Below are 20049 nucleotides of genomic sequence, written 5' to 3'. Positions count from 1 at the left end.
GTACAGCTCTCTTCAGAATATCTATATAATAATAGTAGTTAAGGAAGTAGGTTCTGCAGCCAGATTGTCTGGATTCAGTTACTCATTTATTAACTGTGTGATCTTGGAAAACAACCTCTCTGAGGTTCAGCTATAACATGAGGATACTGATGATACCACCTCACAGGTTTGTTGTGAGGATTAAAGGCATTGATATGAAATGCTTAGAACGGTGCCTGGACTATACGAATGGGCTCAATAAAGTTAATGGTTGTTATTATTATGATTATATTATAGCTACATTCGTGTTAATTCTCCTGATATGTCCTGAACTCCTATAGGGCAGGGACTTTATCTTATTTATTCCTAGTACATAGCACAGTGTCTGGGATTAACTAGGTGCTCAATGAATATTTATGGAAATGATTCCAATTGAAATGAGAATTTACTCAGGATTATGGAGCTTTAGGGAGTGAATTCAGAAAGGCATGGTGGAGCTGGATTTTGAAAGGCTTTAAAAGCCAAGTCACAGTTACATTTAATGTCATAGCAAATATGATCCACTGATAGTTTTTGGAAAACAGGTAGGGAAAAGCACTTATGAAGGACAATTGTTCTAATAATGGGGAACATAAAATAAATGAGGTGGGACAAGGTCGCTAAGCTAGTTATATCCCCTTTGTCAAAAAACCCACTAGTACTATCCTTGGTGTTTCTGGAGTTCACTTTTTTGTTGCCTTAACCCTATTGGCAAAGACTTGGCTATAGAGTACTAATTATGACGCAAGCAAGTTCTTTTGCCAGTGGCAACCAGGAGAGCTTCCCCCAAAGATTGGAGGGGATGAGTCAGGGGCAAGGAAGGATTAACAGATTCTGCCTCAAGGCCTGGTGAACCAAGTCCTCTTCCCAAGACAGACGCGTACTAGTGATGTAAATTGGATTTAAATCATCACCTGAGGCAATCCTGAAAGAGAAAAGCAGTCCTAGAAAAGAGTGGAGGAAAAGAGGACAGCCCCATTCTCTTTGTGACCACGAAGACTGCCACCATGTGGATGGGAGCCACGTGACTTCCTTTAGTGCCAGCTGAGATTCTTCTGCCCTGGAACTAGTTCCTCAGAGTTATTGCCAGGCCTGGAGATTGAATTCCTGCACCTGGAAGGTGGGGAAAGGTACGGACAAATGAGCTATGAATTTAACAGGCTAACATCCCAGCTCCACAGGGCTGTGGCCAGAGAGGAATTCTCCCCTTTCAAAGCTGACTCTGGATTGCTTAGAGAAAGAAGCGAATAATCATTGAGTCAGAATGAGAAGTCCTTCCTTCCTTCTCAGGAGGATGTCCTGTTAGCAACCTCTTTGGACACAAGGAGGAAATTAAGAAGCATCATTACTGTTAATATCATTTTCTTTTTCAGAATGTTAACAGCCTTGATATTATACAAAGGTTGATAAAAATGTATTTCATAAGTCAATTATTGCATCATAATTCAAAAAAATAGTAGTAAACATTGCTGTTTAGAAATCAGAAATAAGTAATGATCACTCTTGGATATAACTTCCCCATAAACTAAAGCATATCCCACTGTGCGATATCTGAGAGTTAACAATTCTCCAAAACTTTCAAATAGAAGCTTAATTACAGCATGGTTTTTTTTTTAAATCACTAATTATTTTAAATGTATTAATCAAAGAAAGCAGCAAATGATTTTTTTTAATCCATTGATTCTTTTAGCAGGCATTCAAATAATTCAGAAGAGACGTGTTTCTAACTTTTATGTTAGAATTAAAGGAAGCATTTTCTTAAGAATCTTTATGTTTGGGCTCGTCAGATTACTAGACATGTTTAGATGGTTCTTGTCATTATGTCTTCATAAATATAAATTGCAACTGTGGTAATGAGAAGAGATTCCCTCCTTGTTAGAAAATAGCAATATCCATTAGTAAAAGTCTGAGGCTTGTTATAACTGATAAACAAAACAAAAGAAAGCAAAATCATAAGTGAGTAAGAAGCTTTTTAAACTTCGGGAAGCCTGAATTCTCATGGGGTTCTCTAGTGCATATGAAGTTACCAACCGTAAATTTGGTAGTTAGTGGGTTCTCCAGTAAGCAAAAAGCATCTATTTAAGTATATTCTTGCTTTATAAAGTTTACTGTTGAAAAATTTACTCTAAGAGAGGGAGCATGTCTCTGTTCTCCCTAACACTCTAAAATACTTAGAACAGTGCTGTTGACACTGGGTGTGAGCCACCATGCCCGGCCATGCTTCTATCTTTCTAACTGGATCTCTGATTCTACCTCAGCACAGCACCCAAAATGGATCTTTGCTTTGCATTTTTAATTCTGACTCTCACGTATATTTAGTAAATTAAGTAAATAACTTACTAAATCATTCCCCCAGTGAAAGTCTTATGATGGGCTCCACACAGTTATTGGTAACTGTAGTTAAGAGCTGAACCCCCAGTAAAACTCATACTCCTTGGAAAATGCACCATGGTCATATGTCTGGACTAAGATTTGTACAGTGGAACACCTATCTCCAGTATTGCACCATACCACATGATATAGCAAATGTTCACCTGACCGTTATACAAAAGATATTACTGAAAAGTCTTTCAAATATGTTTGTTTTGCAATGAAGCTTCCTGTCATTCATTTCATTAAAAAGTTGGCCAGGTGCGGTGGCTCATGCCTGTAATCCCAGCACTTTGGGAGGCCGAGGCAGGTGGATCACCTGAGGTCAGGAGTTCGAGACAAGCCTGCCCAATATGGTGAAACCCCATCTCTACTAAAAATGCAAAAAATTAGCTGGGCATGGTGGTGGGCACCTGTAATCCCAGCTACTCGGGAGGCTGAGGCAGGAGAATTGCTTGAACCCAGAAGGCAAGGTTGCAATAAGCCAAGATTGTGCCACTGTACTCCAGTCTGGGTAACAAAGAGTGAAACTCTGTATATATATATACATATATATGTGTATGTATGTATGTGTATATATATGTGTGTATATATATATACACATATATATACACATATATATGTGTATGTATGTATATATATATACACATATATATACACATACATACATACACATATATATGTGTATATATATATGTTGCATCCAACAGAAGTACTAAATTATAAATATATCATTATAAACATATCATTACAAAATAGGTAGAAGGAAAGAAGGAAGAGCATGTAGGATGGTGTTTCTTCCACTTTCAAAATTAAAAAAGGAGTTTATTAACAAACATAAGACTAAAAGTAACTATACACTGTATATAAAGTTGTTATACACCAATTTTATAAATGGACAGGAAAGACTTTTTTCTACCATAAGATTTACAAAGCAAAAGTGACTCCATAGTCTTTTCAGTTGCCAGAGCGAAGGAAGTAAAAGCATCCACTATGAGATTCACCAGAGGGGTTTGACCAGCTTTAGAAGGAGAATCCTGGACAACAACACATGCAGCTGTGAAGGCCACAAGTGTGACACTGACAGCCAACTGAAATGGAAGGAATGGGAAGATGCTGTCATAAACATTTCTACCTCATGTGACAGCTTTAACAATACTTGCAGGGTCGTCATTGGTAAGAACGATACAGGAAACTTCTTTAGCTATCTTTGCTTCTGTTAATCCCATTGCAGATCCAACATCTGCTCTCTTTAACACTGGGCCATCATTAGGACCATCACCAGCAACTGTTACAATTTGCCTCTGTCTTGAAACATTATTCATTACACATCTTAACTAAGTAATAGTATATTTAATAGCAAGGCTGGGGTACCAGCCAGGGCTCTCTAGAGAAATAGAAGCAACAGGTTGTATAGGAGAAGATCCATTATAGGAATTGACTAACATGATTATGGAGGGTGCTAAGTCCCACAATTGGCCTTCCGTGTGTTGGAGAACCACGAGAGCTGGTGGTGTAATTCAGTCGGAGTCTGAAGGTCTGAGAACCAGGAGAGCCGCTGGTATAATTCCTAGTCCAAGAAGGCCTGAGAAGTGCTGATGTCCCAGGGAATTAGAATACAGATGTCCCGGATCAAACAGGGAGAATGAATTCACCCTTCCTCTGCCCTTTAGTTCTATTTGGGCCCTCAAAAGATTAAGTGAAGGCAATCTTTAGTATACTGATTTAAATGCTAACAGCCCCTTCAGAAACAGCCCCAAAGACACACCCAGAAACAACGTTTCTACCTGTTAGCTGGGCATGCCTCAACCCCGTCAAATTAGCACAGAAAATTAACTGTTACCAGCTGGATCTTGCAAGTACATGAAATTTTGACCAACCCTTGGTTTCGAGCCTTTTTTCGTTTTTAAATTTCTCCATTTTCATTTTTATGCATTAGTTTCTTGAAATCTGTACCCTCTAAACATGGGTAACCTCCAGGGACCTTTACAATGCTATATTTCAGGGCAACAGCCCTTACAATGTGGAGATTGTCACTAGAATCACACATGCAGTGAATCTAGTATGCCGGCATTATGAAAGTGCATTTGGCACCTCAGGTGTTGACGGTTGAAATATGTCTCCCAAAAAGATGTATTCAAGTCCGAACTCTGGTTCCTGTGAACATGACCTTATTTGGAATAAGGTCTTTGTAAATGTAATCAAGATGAAGTCACATTAGACTAGGGAGGGCCCTAATCCAGTAAACTGCTGGCCTTAAAAAAAGATAGAAATTTGGACACAGAAATACAGAACTCAGAAGGCCATATGAAGCTAGAAGCTCCAAGTCAAGGAATGCCAAAGTTTGCCAGCAACCACCAGAATCTATGAGAAAAGCAAGGAAGAATTTTTCCCTGGAGCCTTCAGAAGGAACATGGCCTCTGAGACCTCTGGGCTCTAGAACTGGATAAAAATACATTCCTGTTGTTTCAAGCTACTCAGGTTGCAGAGCTTTGTTGAAGCAGCCACAGGAAACTTACGCCTTGGGTCTCATAGCATCTTCAATGCCTACAAAAGCAATTCATGCAAGATCTGTAGTAACATCTTACGCATTGCTCAGCCAGGTTTGTTGTCGGTATCTGCAGAATTTCTGAATGCCAGGCACAGTAATTTTAGCCCTGCACAACCCATTGGTTTCACGACACTTTGGAAAACACAGGTATTCCCTCTTCATTCAGGATTTGACACCCCTGTTAAGTGATACTTCTGAGACTCCCTCTTTGAACAACCAAAAACCCTCGTCGGGCAGTTTGGAGACAGTAGTCATAGATTTTCTGAGTTGAAGATATATGCTAATATTTGGTATAAACTCTTATGTGATATGCTTTTTTTTTTTTTTAATTGAGATGGAGTCTCACTCTGTCACCCAGGCTGGAGTGCAATAGCATGATCTTTGTTCCCTGCAAACTCCACCTCCCAGGTTCAAGTGATCCTTATGCCTCAACCTCCCAAGTAGCTGGAATTACAGGTGACCACCAACATACCCGGCTAATTTTTGTATTTTTAGTAGAGACAGAGTTTCACTATATTGGCCAGGCTGGTCTCGAACTCCTGACCTCAAGTGATCTGCCTGCCTCAGCCTCCCAAACTGCTGGGGTTACAGGCATGAGCCTGTGGTATGCTCTTTCTTTTCCTTCTCTCTCTTTCCCTCCCTCCCTCCCTCCTTCTCTCCCTCCCTCCCTCCCTTTCTTTTTTCTTTTCTTTCTCAACATCTATTCTGAAATGATGAAGAAATCCCAAAAAGACACATTCTATTATATTGCCAATCTGTTTGGGTGGACCCTCAACAACTAAAAAATTGTTATAAGAACAATGAACAGCAATACCTGTCAAAAAGGTATTTCTAAATGGATATGGGACTTACACAATGAGCTTCACCAATGGAAGCCTGGACCCCTGGAATAGTAATGTGCTTGCTTTATCAGAACAGAAGACTGTTGCATTTCCCATAGTTTTACAGGCACCCAAATGTCTCACAGAGTGATTAGCTTTCATTTTCTTTACAGAATAAACCAAGGAAAGGGGAACTGCCAAAGAAAAGCTTTCAGGAACAGTCACCACCAAGATTGTTATTCTGATAATGAAAAACTGAATAATATATTCTGTATAAACTGCAATGCAATCTAAAATTCATTGGTTGTCTCAAGTCCCAAAAGTCTGTATTTCCAAATCTGTCATTAAGGAGACAATGAGGAAAATAGCCATGAGCCAACCACACTTGCCAATCATTATGGATAATTTTATAAGTTTGTCTTGCAAAATTATTATTATATATTTTTTGGTGTATGTTTGAATCGGCCGCATTTTGCCTTCACCCTCTCAGGCTGTTGTGTCCCCGCTGGTCCCATGAGAATCTGTTTTTGTTTTGTTTTAACTCCCTTTGTTCTTAGTTTCAAAAAAACCAGCAGAGAAACAATGAGGCCCGCTTGTGAGTTATAACCAGAGCCCTCCCTCCCCTAGGACGCTGACAGCAGGCTGGAATCTGGGTTCAGCGCCTTCCTCCTCTTCTGTGACCCTCCCTGAAGATGCTGTGGTAGCAGGCAGCATGGTACCCTAGGGGACCTGCGCCATATCACCACCACGAGGTTCACCAGCCGGACTTCCTCCCTTTGGCCGCCCGGCAGCTCGCAGATGTCCTCTGGTCCTGGCTGATGCGCTTCTCCAGGCCGCAGCACTATTTCTCCCTGCTCCAGTCTTGACCTTGGTGTCCTGCACCAGCTGGCAGGTCTGGCTCCCGGGCAGTCCTCGGGCACGTAGCACAGGACCAGTAGGGTGACTGCGGCCACCTCCGTCGAGCAGGCCACCACCTGCTCCGCAAAGCGCCCTCCCGCGGTTCGGCTCCCGGGGTCCAGCCGCGGCCAGCGCCCGGGCGGTCTCCAGACGTGCACGGCCCGGCTACTCCACAGTCACCGCCACCTCAGCAGCCGGGCCGGGGAAGGACGAGCCGCGCAGATCCCTTGTTCCCGCGCCCGACGCAGGGGACCGCTGCAGGCAGGATTTCTTTGCCTCCTTCCTCCTTTCTCCAGCTACCTCCACCTCCTGGCCAGAGGCGTCACCCTGGCTTTCTGCCTGCACCCAACTCCTCCCACGGAACTGGAACGTGACCCTTCCAATTCCAGTTCCACCTCTCTAACCCCACCAAGGGAGAGGCGCCTTCCATCACAGTAGGCAAGCTCCCGGTGTGCTCCAGACACCCAGGTGGAAATCCACCAGGGCCACGGTAGTGGGAGGCAGTTTATTCAGAGCTTGCTGTGGCAAGACTCAGAGGCAGACCGGGGAGTGGGGAGCCTTCATCATGGAGAACGGAAGGCTTTAAGTTGTGCCCCGATTGGAGGCTGCTGGCGTCGGGGACCTGGAGGCAGGTATCCCATGCGATTAGCTTGGGAAACATATTTGGCTTTCTCGGGTTGGTCCTGAGTTGGAAGGGGGAAAGGAAGGGCAAACCTTAGGGAAGCTTGTGGTTATTGATCAAGTCTTGACGCTCTGGGTCAGGTTGCTGCAGAGGTCACGGGTCAGAGTTCTATCTTTATATATGGTCTGGCCATGATGGGTGTGTATATTGTCGCTGGCCAGTCCTCCTCTCCTGTTTCCTCTGGCCACATACACCTTTCCAGGAGAGAGCTGCCAATGGGAGTTCTCAATCAGATCTAACCTTCCAAGGTGCTAGGTTTTAACATTATGTCTGCGAGAAATGCTTCAGGTGGGAGGCATCTGCTCCAGGCAGCCCGAGCCCAAGGCTGCGCCTTTTGGGCCCTCAGCTCTGTAATGAAGACCGGCAGCTGAGCTCTTGGATTTTAAAATTGTGAAGTCAGCTTCCTCAACCTTGTCTTAGTTCCGCACAGTGTGCACAGCCAGTAGTTACAGAAAACCATATACAGTTGACCCTTGAATGCCTAGGAGGTTAGAGGCAGCCCCTCCTACCCCCACATCCTCCCACCCTTCTTGAAGTCAAAAACCTGAGTATAACTTTTGACTCCCCCAAAACTTAACTACTAATAGCCTACTGTTGACTGAAAGCGTTACTGATAACATAAACAATTAACACGTATTTTGTATTTTATGTGTGTTGTACACATAAAAATATTCTTATAGTAATGTAAGCTAGAGAAAAACTATTAAAATCGTAAGAAGAGAAAATATATTTACTATTTATTAAGTGGAAGTGGATCATCACAAAGGCCTTCATTCTGTTTGTCTTCATGTTGAGTAGGGCCAGGAGGAGGAAGATAAGGGGTTGGTCTTGGTGTTGTTGCAGAGGTGGCAAAGGCAGAAGAAAATCCAGGGTAAATCCATGTCTCGTCTATGCATTCACCACGTATTCTCATGAAGAGTAACTTAAAAACTGAGCATATACCTCATGCAAGGCTGTATGTTACACAAGGGATGAAGTAGGGTGTGTTAGACATTCTGTGGCCACATATTTGGTATTTATCTGGCGTCTGTATTCACACAGCCCTGCAAATTCATTTTTGCTATGGCCTTTTTCTGTTCCTGAATTTCCACTACAGTGTAGGCAAATAGGCATCGCCCTGATACCCAGGGCTTTCAAGCATCTTTGCAAAATCTTCCCATCAATGGGGAATGATGTTTTGGCCCCATCTTCTCTCTCCCTGAATCTAGTTAGCAGCAATTGAACGGTCCCCCTGGTGAGTCACTGGATGCTGTTTAGTTCATTCCGTCAGCTGTTTATTAATCTGTAACTTCCTGTTAAGATGCAGGGTGTGCTTTTTTAAGAAGCCTTACACAGCATAAGTTTTATTTTGGGACCGGACACACTATTATATAAAGAGGATCTGTGAGTGTTACTTGGTCTTGTAAGCTATTTTTTTTTTTCAGCAAAATGTTGTGAGCACCTACCATATGCCAGGCACTGTTCTGTGAACTGGTTGTACAGGAGTGAATGAGATCATCTTGATTTTGAGAAGTTTATAATCTACTCAAGGGAAACACGTGTAATAAACTATGGTAAGCGCAACCATAGATGTACAAAGTATGGGAGGGTGCAAAGAAGGAAGTGGAAAATTCCAGGCCAACAGAGGAATGAGAAGGTTTTCATGAAAGAGACTCTAGAACAGAACCTAGCAAAGATTTTTCAACTGGTGGATAGTAGAGCAAAGATGGCACATTCTGGTGACAGTGTGGGGAGGACAGATTGGACAAGGAAGAACTTGGAGGTAGGAAAGTTATTTCAAGGTTATTTGAGAGGCTGTTGCAAATGGTTTAGGCAAGAAATAATAGAACTGAAGAGAGGGGCAGAAAGAAGGTTTGAGGTAATTTTCACAACAGGATGGGACAGGGGGAGGTGAGGAAAAATGAGCTGATGAAAAGTTTCTGGTTTGGAGCACTTGGTAAATGGTGCTGCCATTAAATCAAATGGAAGAAAAGAAGGAGAAGCAGGTGTGTTGGGCGAGGGCTGTGGAGACCATGTTTGGACCTGTTGAAGTTCAGGCGCTATGTGAGGACATCATTCAGTCACTAGACACTTAAAGTTGTTGGAGAGTGAGGTCTAGCTGAAAATACCTATTTGAGTGACGTCTAATGATTTGGAAACCTTATTAAACAGATTGTGTTTTGCTTTATGGTGCTTGACAAGTGACTGGTGCTTCAAAAGTATGTGTATATATGTGTATATTAATATGTATATTACATATGTGTATTAATATATGTAATATACATATAATATTACATATATATTACATATAATATTATCTATGTAATATTACATAGATAATATATAATATATGTAATATTATATGTATTAATATTATATGTAATATGTAATATGTATATGTAATATGTAATATATGTAATATTATGTGTAATATATGTAATACATATTACATATGTAATGTAATATATGTAATACATATTACATATGTAATGTAATATATGTAATACATATTACATATGTAATGTAATATATGTAATACATATTACATATGTAATGTAATATATGTAATACATATTACATATGTAATGTAATATATGTAATATGACATATGTAACATGACATATGTAATACATATGTAACATGACATATGTAACACATATGTAATATGTGTTACATATGTATATTAATATGTATATTACATATATAATATGTAATAATATATGTATATTATATATATACAAATGTTTTTCAGATAAAATGTAAGTGCATTTCAGATCATGGCATTTTACTTTAATGGTATCAGCTTTTATGCTGGTGGCTGAGAATGTCAGGGGAAGAAGATAGTATAAATTGAATATCCTTGACAAATTGACCTCTTGGGTGTTAACATTGACATTAAAGGTGTTACTTGCCTTTTCAGTACTAGAGATTTAAAAATACTCTGATCAACTATGGAAAACTTTATAGTTGTTTTTAATCGTGGAATACTATAAAATAGGCATTCTACTACAATAGTGTTTTTGCTAGTTCCAAGGAAATGGGTAAAAATGTGGAAGATGTTTTCTTTTATCATATGAAGTAACATTTGCGAGAATATCTTTTGTAAAAGTGTGCTTTGTATCCTGGAATCTAACTTAATCCTAACCTTAACGTCAACCTAACCTGTAGCCTTAAGGGTAGAGTTAACACAAACACTAACCCTAGCATAAATGCTAACCCTAAGCCTGAACCTAAATCTCACCATCATCCTAAACTGAACCCTAATCCAACACTAACCATAAACCTAATCATAACCTTAACTCTGAACCTAAAGGTAGTGCTAACCCTAACTCTAGCCTGTTCTCTATCTCTTGTCATTAGTCCTAATCTTTACCTTAGAACTGCCTTTTTTCAGGGTAGACCTGTTAGGAAAAAATATTCTTTAGGACTCTAGAAACTAGAAAATTAAAACTGAGAAGTAAATTTCAGATTAAATGAATAATCTATAAGCAGATCATCAGGAGGCCATGTTTAACAACATATCATGATTGGGTAGCCTGACCCTTCTGACTGGGGTAACCAAAGGCCGGGTTAGGTGTCTGAAGGACATTCTTGCTTCTGCTTTCCAACAGTAAGCATGCCTAATATGGGTTGCTATAAAAATTCAGTAAATATATCCAAGAAGCAAAATCTAAATTGAGAGTACATAGACTTCACAAGGTGTATGCTAACCTTAATCCCAGTCTTCTTGGACTCCTGAAGTGTAACACTTTTCTTCTCCAGAAAAATTCTGGAACAGCGATGCCTCACTGACTCATCCACTTATATCTAAATCCCATTATGACGCCATCCGCACCTTACCAGCTAGGACTTATCTAGATTAGACTGGTAGTCATTACAGCAATGCCCAGGTTAGAGAGGTAATATTAGATACTGTATTACATTGAGAGACTTCACAACCAAGCTGAGGAAAAATGATTAGCATCCATAAGACAATGAGAGAATTTGATGGGATGAAACATAACTCAGTGCTGTGTTATATGTTTTACAGACTTGGATACTGAAATGGTTTAAAGTGACAGCTATGAGTGGACACAGTGGAGAATATTTTCCCTCATTTGTATACCAGTTAGCAGCTCACCAAAACTTTATAACACATATGCAATCCTTCCTAGGATCTTGGGAGGTTGATAGGGCAGGTATTAGTGAAATTATTCTTATTTTGCATATGCAGAAATAGGCTCAGCAGAGTTAATTATTTGCCCCCACATTTTCCAGTGAAAGTGGTTCATTTCAGACTAGAACTCAAATGGAACAATTTCAGATACAATAGGAAGTTCATTCTATTTCATGGAATATATGAGACTCACACTGGTCCTTAGAGGACTGCATGAAGTTAAAGAGATTAGGAGGAACAAAGGAGTATTCTGATTGGTTAAGAAATATAAGGAGAAGGCTGGGTGCAGTGGCTCACCCCTGTAATTCCAGCACTTTGGGAGGCCAAGGCGGGCAGATCTCTTGAGGTCAGGAATTCAAGACCAGCATGGCCAACATGCTGAAACCCCGTCTCTACTAAAAATACAAAAATTAGCTGGGAGTGGTGGCATGCACCTGTAATCCCAGCTCCTTGGGAGGCTGAGGCAGGAGGATCGCTTGAACCCGGGAGGTGTAGGTTGCAGTGAGCTAAGACTGTGCCAGTGAGCCAAGACTGCACCACTGCACTCCAGCCTGGGCAACAGAGTGAGACTTTGTCTCAAAAAAAAAAAAAAAAAAAAAAAGAAAGAAAGAAAAGAAAGAAATATAAGAAGAAGGCAGGAAGCTGGGAATGTGATAGGGAACAGCAGACAAGTGGGAGTGGATGAGGAAAGATTGAAGGGAAAAGTGGAGCTTTGAGAGTCAGGCAAGTTGTTTATATTTCATGCAGGGTTTCACTAAGAAGTCCATGAAGTTTTTAAGCCTGATAGTGATATAAGGAGGATCATCTGAATCACCTGATAGTGGTGTTCCGGGCAAATGGGAAGAGGGAAGCCCTAAGGACCAGGCAGGTGGCTTTTGGGTGGGGCTGCAAGGAAAGGATGGGAATGCAGTGGCAGGAGTTGTTATAAAATGGAATGAAACTGGTTTAAAAAAAGGCAATTAAAAAGCCTAGGGTTTGATCATGATAGATAAAGAAACTGAAAATATCAAAGAATTCCACATTTCCAATAAGTAGTTATATGGCCTCAGGCAAGTCATAGAGTCTCTCTTGGCCCCTCATCCCCCCTAGGTCACTGAAATTATGTGTATAGAATTATTGGAATAATCTATTTCTCTTAATGAAGAAGGATAACTTAAAAATGGCAAGAAAGATGCTCTCAATAACATTATTTAAAATAGTAACTGGAAAATATCTAAATGCTCTATAATGGGGGAAGAATGAAACAAATTATAAGTATTATGCAGAAATTAAAATCACATTTAAGAATATGGGACCACCGGTTGCGGTGGCACACGCCTGTAATCCCAGCACTTTGGAGGCTGAGGCAGGCGGATCATGAGGTCAGGAGATTGAGACCATCTTGGCTAACACGGTGAAACCCTATCTCCACTAAAAATACAACAAATTAGCTGGGCATGGTGGCAGGCACCTGTAGTCCCAGCTACTCGGGAGGCTGAGGCAGGAGAATGGCATGAACCCGGGAGGTGGAGTTTACAGTGAGCGGAGATCACGCCACTGCACTCCAGCCTGGGTGACAGAGCGAGACTCCATCTCAAAAAAAAAAAAAAAAAGAAGAATATGGGGACATTAATGCTCATAATATAATGGTAGGTGGAACAGGACACAATGCTATCCAAATATTACTAAAAATAAATATGTGAATAGGAAAAAAAGACCTGGTTGAGAGAGATTATCTCTGGCTGATGGTAATGTGTCTGATCTGCATTACCAGTTTTGTACTTTGTACATTTCTGGAATTTCCAAATTTTGTACAATAAGCCTTTATTACTTTTATCATGAAAAAAATTTAGGAAAAAAGAAAAAAGGCATGAGATTATCTACTACTACATAAAATCTTTAGATGTGTCCCTTATAACTGTTTCAAAATAAAATATCAGAATGAATAGAGAGGTAGCATCCTTCTCTATCTGACTTAGAAAATATGAGAGAAGTGGAATAGATTCTGACACATGGCTAAGAGAGAGAGGTGACCTTCATAGAAGAGAGAGAGCAGAAAAGAGAAGAGGATCAAATACTGCAATAACAAAGCTGAGATAGCTGCCTTAACTGAACGGAAATCAGAATCCTTGTCAGTGAAGTAGACTGACTTTTGGGAGCTGTTTATAGCTCCAATAAATACAAAATCAACTCAGGAAGTAGATAAGAATGAATTTATGTCACAAATGAAAACAATGTTTTATTGCACAAAATATTTCATTAGGTTTGCTAACTTCAAGGAGACCTTTGCTAGGATTCCTCTTGGTTTTCCATTAGGACTGCGCAATGTTTTCAATGAATGTTTACTGAGGCATAAAGGAAAATCCACCATCCAGTGACATTATGAAACACCCATGTGTTGAGAATTTTTCATGAATTTATATAAAACTACATAAAATATGTCTAGGAAATGAGACCACAAATGTATGCTTGAGGAAAATAATAATAGAAACTCAACAGAATAATTATCTTAATATCTTGATATTGATTCATGGTAATTTGGTTTTGTGCTTAGAGAGCAGATAATATAAGACAACAGGGCTACTCATTTGAGGGAATATGGAATAGCAAAACTGCCTGTGACTCAGTTTCTTGCTAAATGTATTTTTCGCATGATTTTGCCCTATTACTTAAAATGAAAACCATGGAAACTATCTTTAACAGGTAAGTTTCTGGCAAATAGAGCCTTCCACTTTAATTATCTTTGATTTTATTTTACTTTTACTTGTGTGTTATTGTTGTTATTCCACCAAATATTTGCTATTCAAAGTTCAGGAAACTCCCCCCAGATGTTTTTTTTTCCTCCCTGCAATTTGTATTGGCCTTGCCCAAGTTCACCATCACTGTCTGTTCTGGGTGTTACCCCACCTTATCACTAGATGAAGCACACTAGAGGTCTCTGCAAACCCAATAAATACCAAATCTGGAAAGAATCAGGGTGATAGAGGCAGAAAGCAGAGAAATCCTAGGTAGACAGGGGTGGTCAGGTCCCCAGTGAAACCCCACCTTCCAGTCAAAAATGACTTAAAGCCTGAAGGCCAAGCTACAAGCCAAATCCGCAGACTGGATTGAGAAACTGTCTTCCATTTGGCATGCTTTCCTTTGAGTGAGCCCCACCTTTCAACTATTTTACATATACCTACCCTTCCCTAATTGTTTTTACACTGTGCCCACCTTTTACTGGTGCCTTTGTTTTAACCTTTTTTTTCATACTCACACACCAATCAGCATGCACACCCCTAGCCCCAGATTCAGCCACATCAAGAAGAGATGACCTGACTTTGGCAAAGACAACCTAACCTTCCCGACCCTCTCCAGTTCCCCTCTCTGCTCAGAGCTGATTTGTCACTCATTAAAATTCTCTGCCCTCATCACCCTTCAATAGTCAGCGTGACCTCATTCTTCTTGGACGCTGGACAAGAGCTCAGGACCCACCAAGCAGGGGTACCCAGTAGGGCTGTAACACTTGCCCTTTGCCCTTGCTGGTGGAGGGCAGCCACCCCACACAACAGAAGCAGTGGCAGAGCTAAGACAGTCCCAGAGCCGTGGGCCAGAACAAGTCAAGGGGCCAACTGAGCTTGCTAACACACCACAGTCTACTGAGCTGCGGATGGCAGAACTAAAAGAGCTAATTAGCAAACTAACACCTCCTCTGGAGCTTTGGAATCACGGGCACCCCTGCCTGGGAGCCGCTGCATTCCCCTCAGAGTGACACGCCTGGTCTGGCCGCAGGCCCTGCATGAAGTTTGCTCCTGTGTCAGCACTCAAAGCAGCCAACTGGACCCTGCACTTGCTTACTCAAATGCTCCCTCCCACCAGGGGCTGAGCACATGGGCCAAGTAGATGAGGCTCCCCCTGCTGCAAGTCCGATAAATATTCTATATCAAGGGTTCAGTCTTTCTGTCTGGTTTTTTTGAGGATCAGCTTGTCATTAGTCTTTGGGTATACCCAGAGAAATACCATATATTTTCTTTTCTGCCATTTTTACAAATGTGAGTACAGCCAAGGAAATTAGCACATGTGGGTATACCCAAAAGTCAGGGGAGCTGGGAGGGATAGCGTTAGGAGATATACCTAATGTAAATGACGAGTTAACAGGTGCAGCACATCAACATGGGACATGTATACATATGTAACAAACCTTCATGTTGTGCACATGTACCCTAGAACTTAAAATAAGAAAAAAAAAAAAGAAAAAGAAAAAAAGAAAATAAATGAACATAGTGCTTAGAGGAAGAACTTGACTTTCTCACTACCCAGTGTCTGTAATTCTAGCCTATATTGTATGTGACCAGTGGGCAAAACTGCTCTCTACAGAGCAGGAGGATTTTTCCCAGTTGTAAGATATTTGCTCAATACTGATTATCAAAATAAACACTGTAAGATTGTTTGCTTATATCAACACAGAGGGAGCCAGAAAACAAAAGTTTCCATTTTGATACAAAATTTTTAAAGATGAACCTTGTTAGAATATGTTTGCACCTTTAAAATAGGAGGTGGAAAATAAACAGTGCTGGGAAGGAAGGACAGAGGATAATAATAAAATGAGACCTTTTGACCTTGTTTATAGAAATGAAATAATTATGCCCAAGATGGCTTTTCTGTTGCATACTTCTCATCTCATGTTTTAACTTGAATGACTGTCAAAATAAACTGCAGGTTTCTGTACCATGTGTAATTGGCGTGACATCTGGGGCTCCATCAGAGGCCACTGTTTCTCTAACTTTAGCTACCCAGTGTGCTTCCTGTAGCGTGCTTTGGATCAACTGTCAGAGCCAGAGTCCAATTACCCTCTGGCACCTTTTCGAATCCTCTCCTCTTCTCTCTCTCTGTTTGACTTGCAGAAGTGTCCCTTCCTGCCCTTATATCATTCCTGCGCTGAAAAAGCTTATTCTCTTACCAAATATATACAAGCAGAGAGCTAACAGGGTTAGCTATATCTATTTGAAAAATTTTAAATCATTTTTCAACTGTCAATTCCTCATTTGCTTGATTACATGTACATTTTACACCTTTTCCTTAACAAGTGAGCCAAGATCGTGTGTTTTTTCATCCATGGCTTGGAGTCTAGGAGAGAAGGAGGATGAGGAAGAAAATAATTTGAAGATTTTACAGAGAGAAGGGATTGAAATTTTCACTGGAATGGAATGACTGGAATAAACAAAGTCAATCATGCCAGGCAGCTTAACTGAAAGCATTTTATATTTTAATTTTCAGACATAACCCCTCAAAACCAAAGCGGAACCTCTTCTAGGAGCTGAGAGATGCAAGCCTGGTAAGTCACTGCTTAGGATTTGAACTTTCATCTGAAGCGGAATACTAGCAAGAATATATTTTAGGAGAAAGTGTTTGGGTCCTTCAAAATTCCGTCTTTGTTTTATCCATAACTGGCAAAGATAGGAATTCTTGCATAATAGCAGAGGTAATTTGGGGTATTTTGCTAGGCGGCTTTGGGGCATGTTTTCCTTTGGAGGCAGGAGAATCAGGAAAATATTTGTTTCACCATCTAAACCTGCTCAAGCATAAAATCAAATGACCAGTGGCACAGTATTTGAGGATTTAGGTAGCTTAATGACCTGTGAATTATGCTTTTCTTTCAATATATTCTGAAATATTGGCTGGTTGGATACACAGTCTTCATGAAAATACACTGAGGGATAATTTTTTTTTAAATAGAAAACTCAAGTTTATCTTGATTCAGAAGATCTAGTTCTGTTTTAATAAAATGGAATTGAAACTTTGCTTTTTGCCCTTCATTTAATATCACATGGTTTCAGAGATGGAGTCATGGCCAAAGCACTGAGTTGATGACAAATGCATTTCAAAGAAAACTGTGACCGGTAAAAGTATTAAGATGCCATGTATTTCCAAAGAAAGGCTGGACACTGAAACTTCGAAAGATAGAGTTAGAAAAAAAGACCTTTTACTTTCCTCTTATCCATAAAAAAAATCTTTGTTTTTGTAATCAAATCCCCTAATTTAGCTTCTATACAGCCCTTTGCCCTCAAGTAAACAGGGAACTACCTGAATGTGAAATCATTGCAGTTTATTAAATGTCAAAGAGAGGCTTGTTAACCAGACATATTAGATAACCAATTCCATGCAGAGCAGCTGCTAACAGAAAATGTCAGTGTTTCCTTTGAAGACAACTGATGACCACACAGAATGTGAACGTTTATAAATAATTAGAAAAAAAGATTAGAAAGCATGCAACCTCATGTCATGCTGTACATTCTTAAGGAGAATAAACGTTACAATTAATGTCATTAATAACAATGACCAAGTATCAGTGTGTTAGAGATTGTGTGGAATGTAGACCCGGTTTCAGCCTAATTCCATAATCACAATTCTGTTAATGGGCAGGATATAAGCTAGGAGTGAGATTTTAAAAATGAGTGTGGGCTGGCAAGGTTGGAGGTGACGAGGTGGTAGGACTGTCTGGGGAGTATTTGATGTACTTTTGTAGGTATGAAAAGATAAGCTTCTCAGAATAACTCCTTCAGTCATGAGGATAGGATTTTTGGGGGTGGGGAGGGGTAGGTGGGGTGTGGAATAGAGAATTTTATTTTTTTCCTTACTCAAAACAGGATACGCTAAGCCTAATAGTTTCAGTTTTGCCAAGGATCAAGATGTGATTTTCCCCCGGATCTCTGTCCTTGGCATTTCATTTTCCTGAGTTGGGGAAAGGAATGGAGCCTCTCCATCCCCTTCTGGGTGCTCATCTTCTCTCCGAAAAGGAGAACATGAAATCCCCATGAAGAAATTCTGGCCAAATCAGAGAAACTATAAGATGTCTCTGGGATTTTAAAGGATCCATCTTTGGATGGGTCTGAGAAAGCCTGTGAACTTCCGGCAATATTATGCAGACTTGCTAGCTGAGGAACCGCTTCTTGCATCAGCAGGCTGTTGGAAGGAAAAGCACTGGCTCAAGAGAAGGACAGAAAAGTCTTTGAACTAAGCCTGCCTTTGAGACCAGGGCTGCTTCTGCTGCAGGGCTTACACCCTGTCTCTCAGGATATTCATGAACAGAATCTCTCTGCTTGTGCTTTGTAAAGAGTGTCTGTGTTTGGAGTGAGAGAGACTTCCTTCCCTTTGTAAACAAATACAGGTCAGCCAGGGAGATTTAAGAATGTGGTAACTGGGTTAGCCTTGCCCAAGCTGGGCTAGGGAGTGTCTTGGCTGTGGAGGAACTGAGGTTTTCTGGGGTGACTCTGAGTTGGATCCAACAGGGTTGAGATGAAGACTCAAGTGGAGAATCAGAACTCTGGAGCGTTACAATCATAGTAGGGAAGACAGATGTGTGCAGGAAACCCAACGATCAAGGCAAGGAGAGAAGTTGGAAGCCAGAAGTAAAGTTGGTAATAAAAGAGTCAGAAGCAAAATGAGGCAAGTTGAAAGGAAGGAATGGCCATGAATGACTCTGACTTGGCTTTGCTAACAGAAAGTATGTGCATTACTTACTGGGCGGGCTAAGCATAGCCATGGTGGCCTAATAGTGCTACACCAGGTTGAACAAGTCATTCTCTCAATACCGTGGCTGTGCAAACTCTGCCTAAAGTCTTTTTTTTTTTTTTTTGAGACACCCTCCCTCTATCACCCAGGCTGGAGTGCAGTGGCACAATCTCGGCTCACTGCAAACTCTGCCTCCTGGGTTCAAACAATTATCATGCCTCAGCCTCCCAAGTAGCTGGGATTACAGGTGAGTGCCATCATGCCCAGCTAATTTTTGTATTTTTAGTAGAGACTAGGTTTTACCATGTTGACCAGGCTGGTCTCGAACTCCTGACCTCAGGTGATCCACCCGCCTCAGCCTCCCAAAGTGCTGGGATTACAGACGTGAGCCACTGCGCCAGACCTAAAATCTTATATTATGGGCTAAAAGGTATCTACGAAATCTTCTATTCCAACTCCCTCATTTCACACACAGAGAGTGAAGCCCAGGTATTAATTCAAGATTTAATAAATAATAAGGGACAGAGCCGACCAGACTCTGTCTCTTTCTCCCTATCCATTAAATAGTCAGCTTTGCCATCAGTATTCACCTTGAAACCTTTATGCCCAACCTCAATGGATCTTTCATCCTTATTTGTGTCTGTCATCATGGGAAGCCCCAGAACCCTGAGTCACCAGTTATCTCCTGTAACTGCTCACCATATAGTTTTGTACATCTCTCTTTCCCCTCATCTTTCATTCCTCCCAAACTCCTAAAATCCTTCTACTATGTGCCCCTGGAACTCACAATTCATCATCAGCTGACTTCTCCATATGCTCACAGTGTTCTTCTGAATGCTCCTTTCACTGCTTAACTGAAATCTGCATCTCCTTCGAGGGCTCTGCTTCTCCTGCACCACTCTCACTTTGTGGGTGGGGAAGGTGTCCTCTGTTGCCCTCATTACTTGTTGCACACTTTCTCTTTTACCCTAAGATCTCCCACTTTTGAAGTCCATGCCGTCATACTGCTTTGAATCCCATGCCATCAGACTATGTCACCCACTACCTCTCGTTGCTGAAGTCATCAACCTGGGTCAAGTATATTGTAAGGTAAAATTTCAAGTGC

The 20049-nt window shown here is 40.9% G+C and overlaps 1 long non-coding RNA gene across 2 annotated transcripts in view; it reads left to right on the top strand.

Moving 5' to 3' along the window:
• The first annotated feature begins 792 nt into the window (after nucleotides 1-792).
• Nucleotides 793-20049, top strand: part of LOC109027962 (uncharacterized) — a 99842-nt gene continuing 80585 nt past the window's right edge. Inside the window, exons 1-3 of one of the 2 annotated variants that reach the window (XR_010134927.1) lie at nucleotides 793-1148; nucleotides 16710-16767; nucleotides 18722-19003. This is a non-coding gene — a long non-coding RNA (uncharacterized lncRNA). Of the gene's footprint in view, nucleotides 1149-16709; nucleotides 16768-18721; nucleotides 19004-20049 lie in introns of those variants that run through there. The other variant, XR_008667826.2, reaches the window with a different exon arrangement.

Source organism: Gorilla gorilla, chromosome 7 (assembly GCF_029281585.2).
Source record: "Gorilla gorilla gorilla isolate KB3781 chromosome 7, NHGRI_mGorGor1-v2.1_pri, whole genome shotgun sequence".
Taxonomy (NCBI): Eukaryota; Metazoa; Chordata; class Mammalia; order Primates; family Hominidae; genus Gorilla; species Gorilla gorilla.
This window is presented reverse-complemented; position numbering and strand designations above follow the sequence as displayed.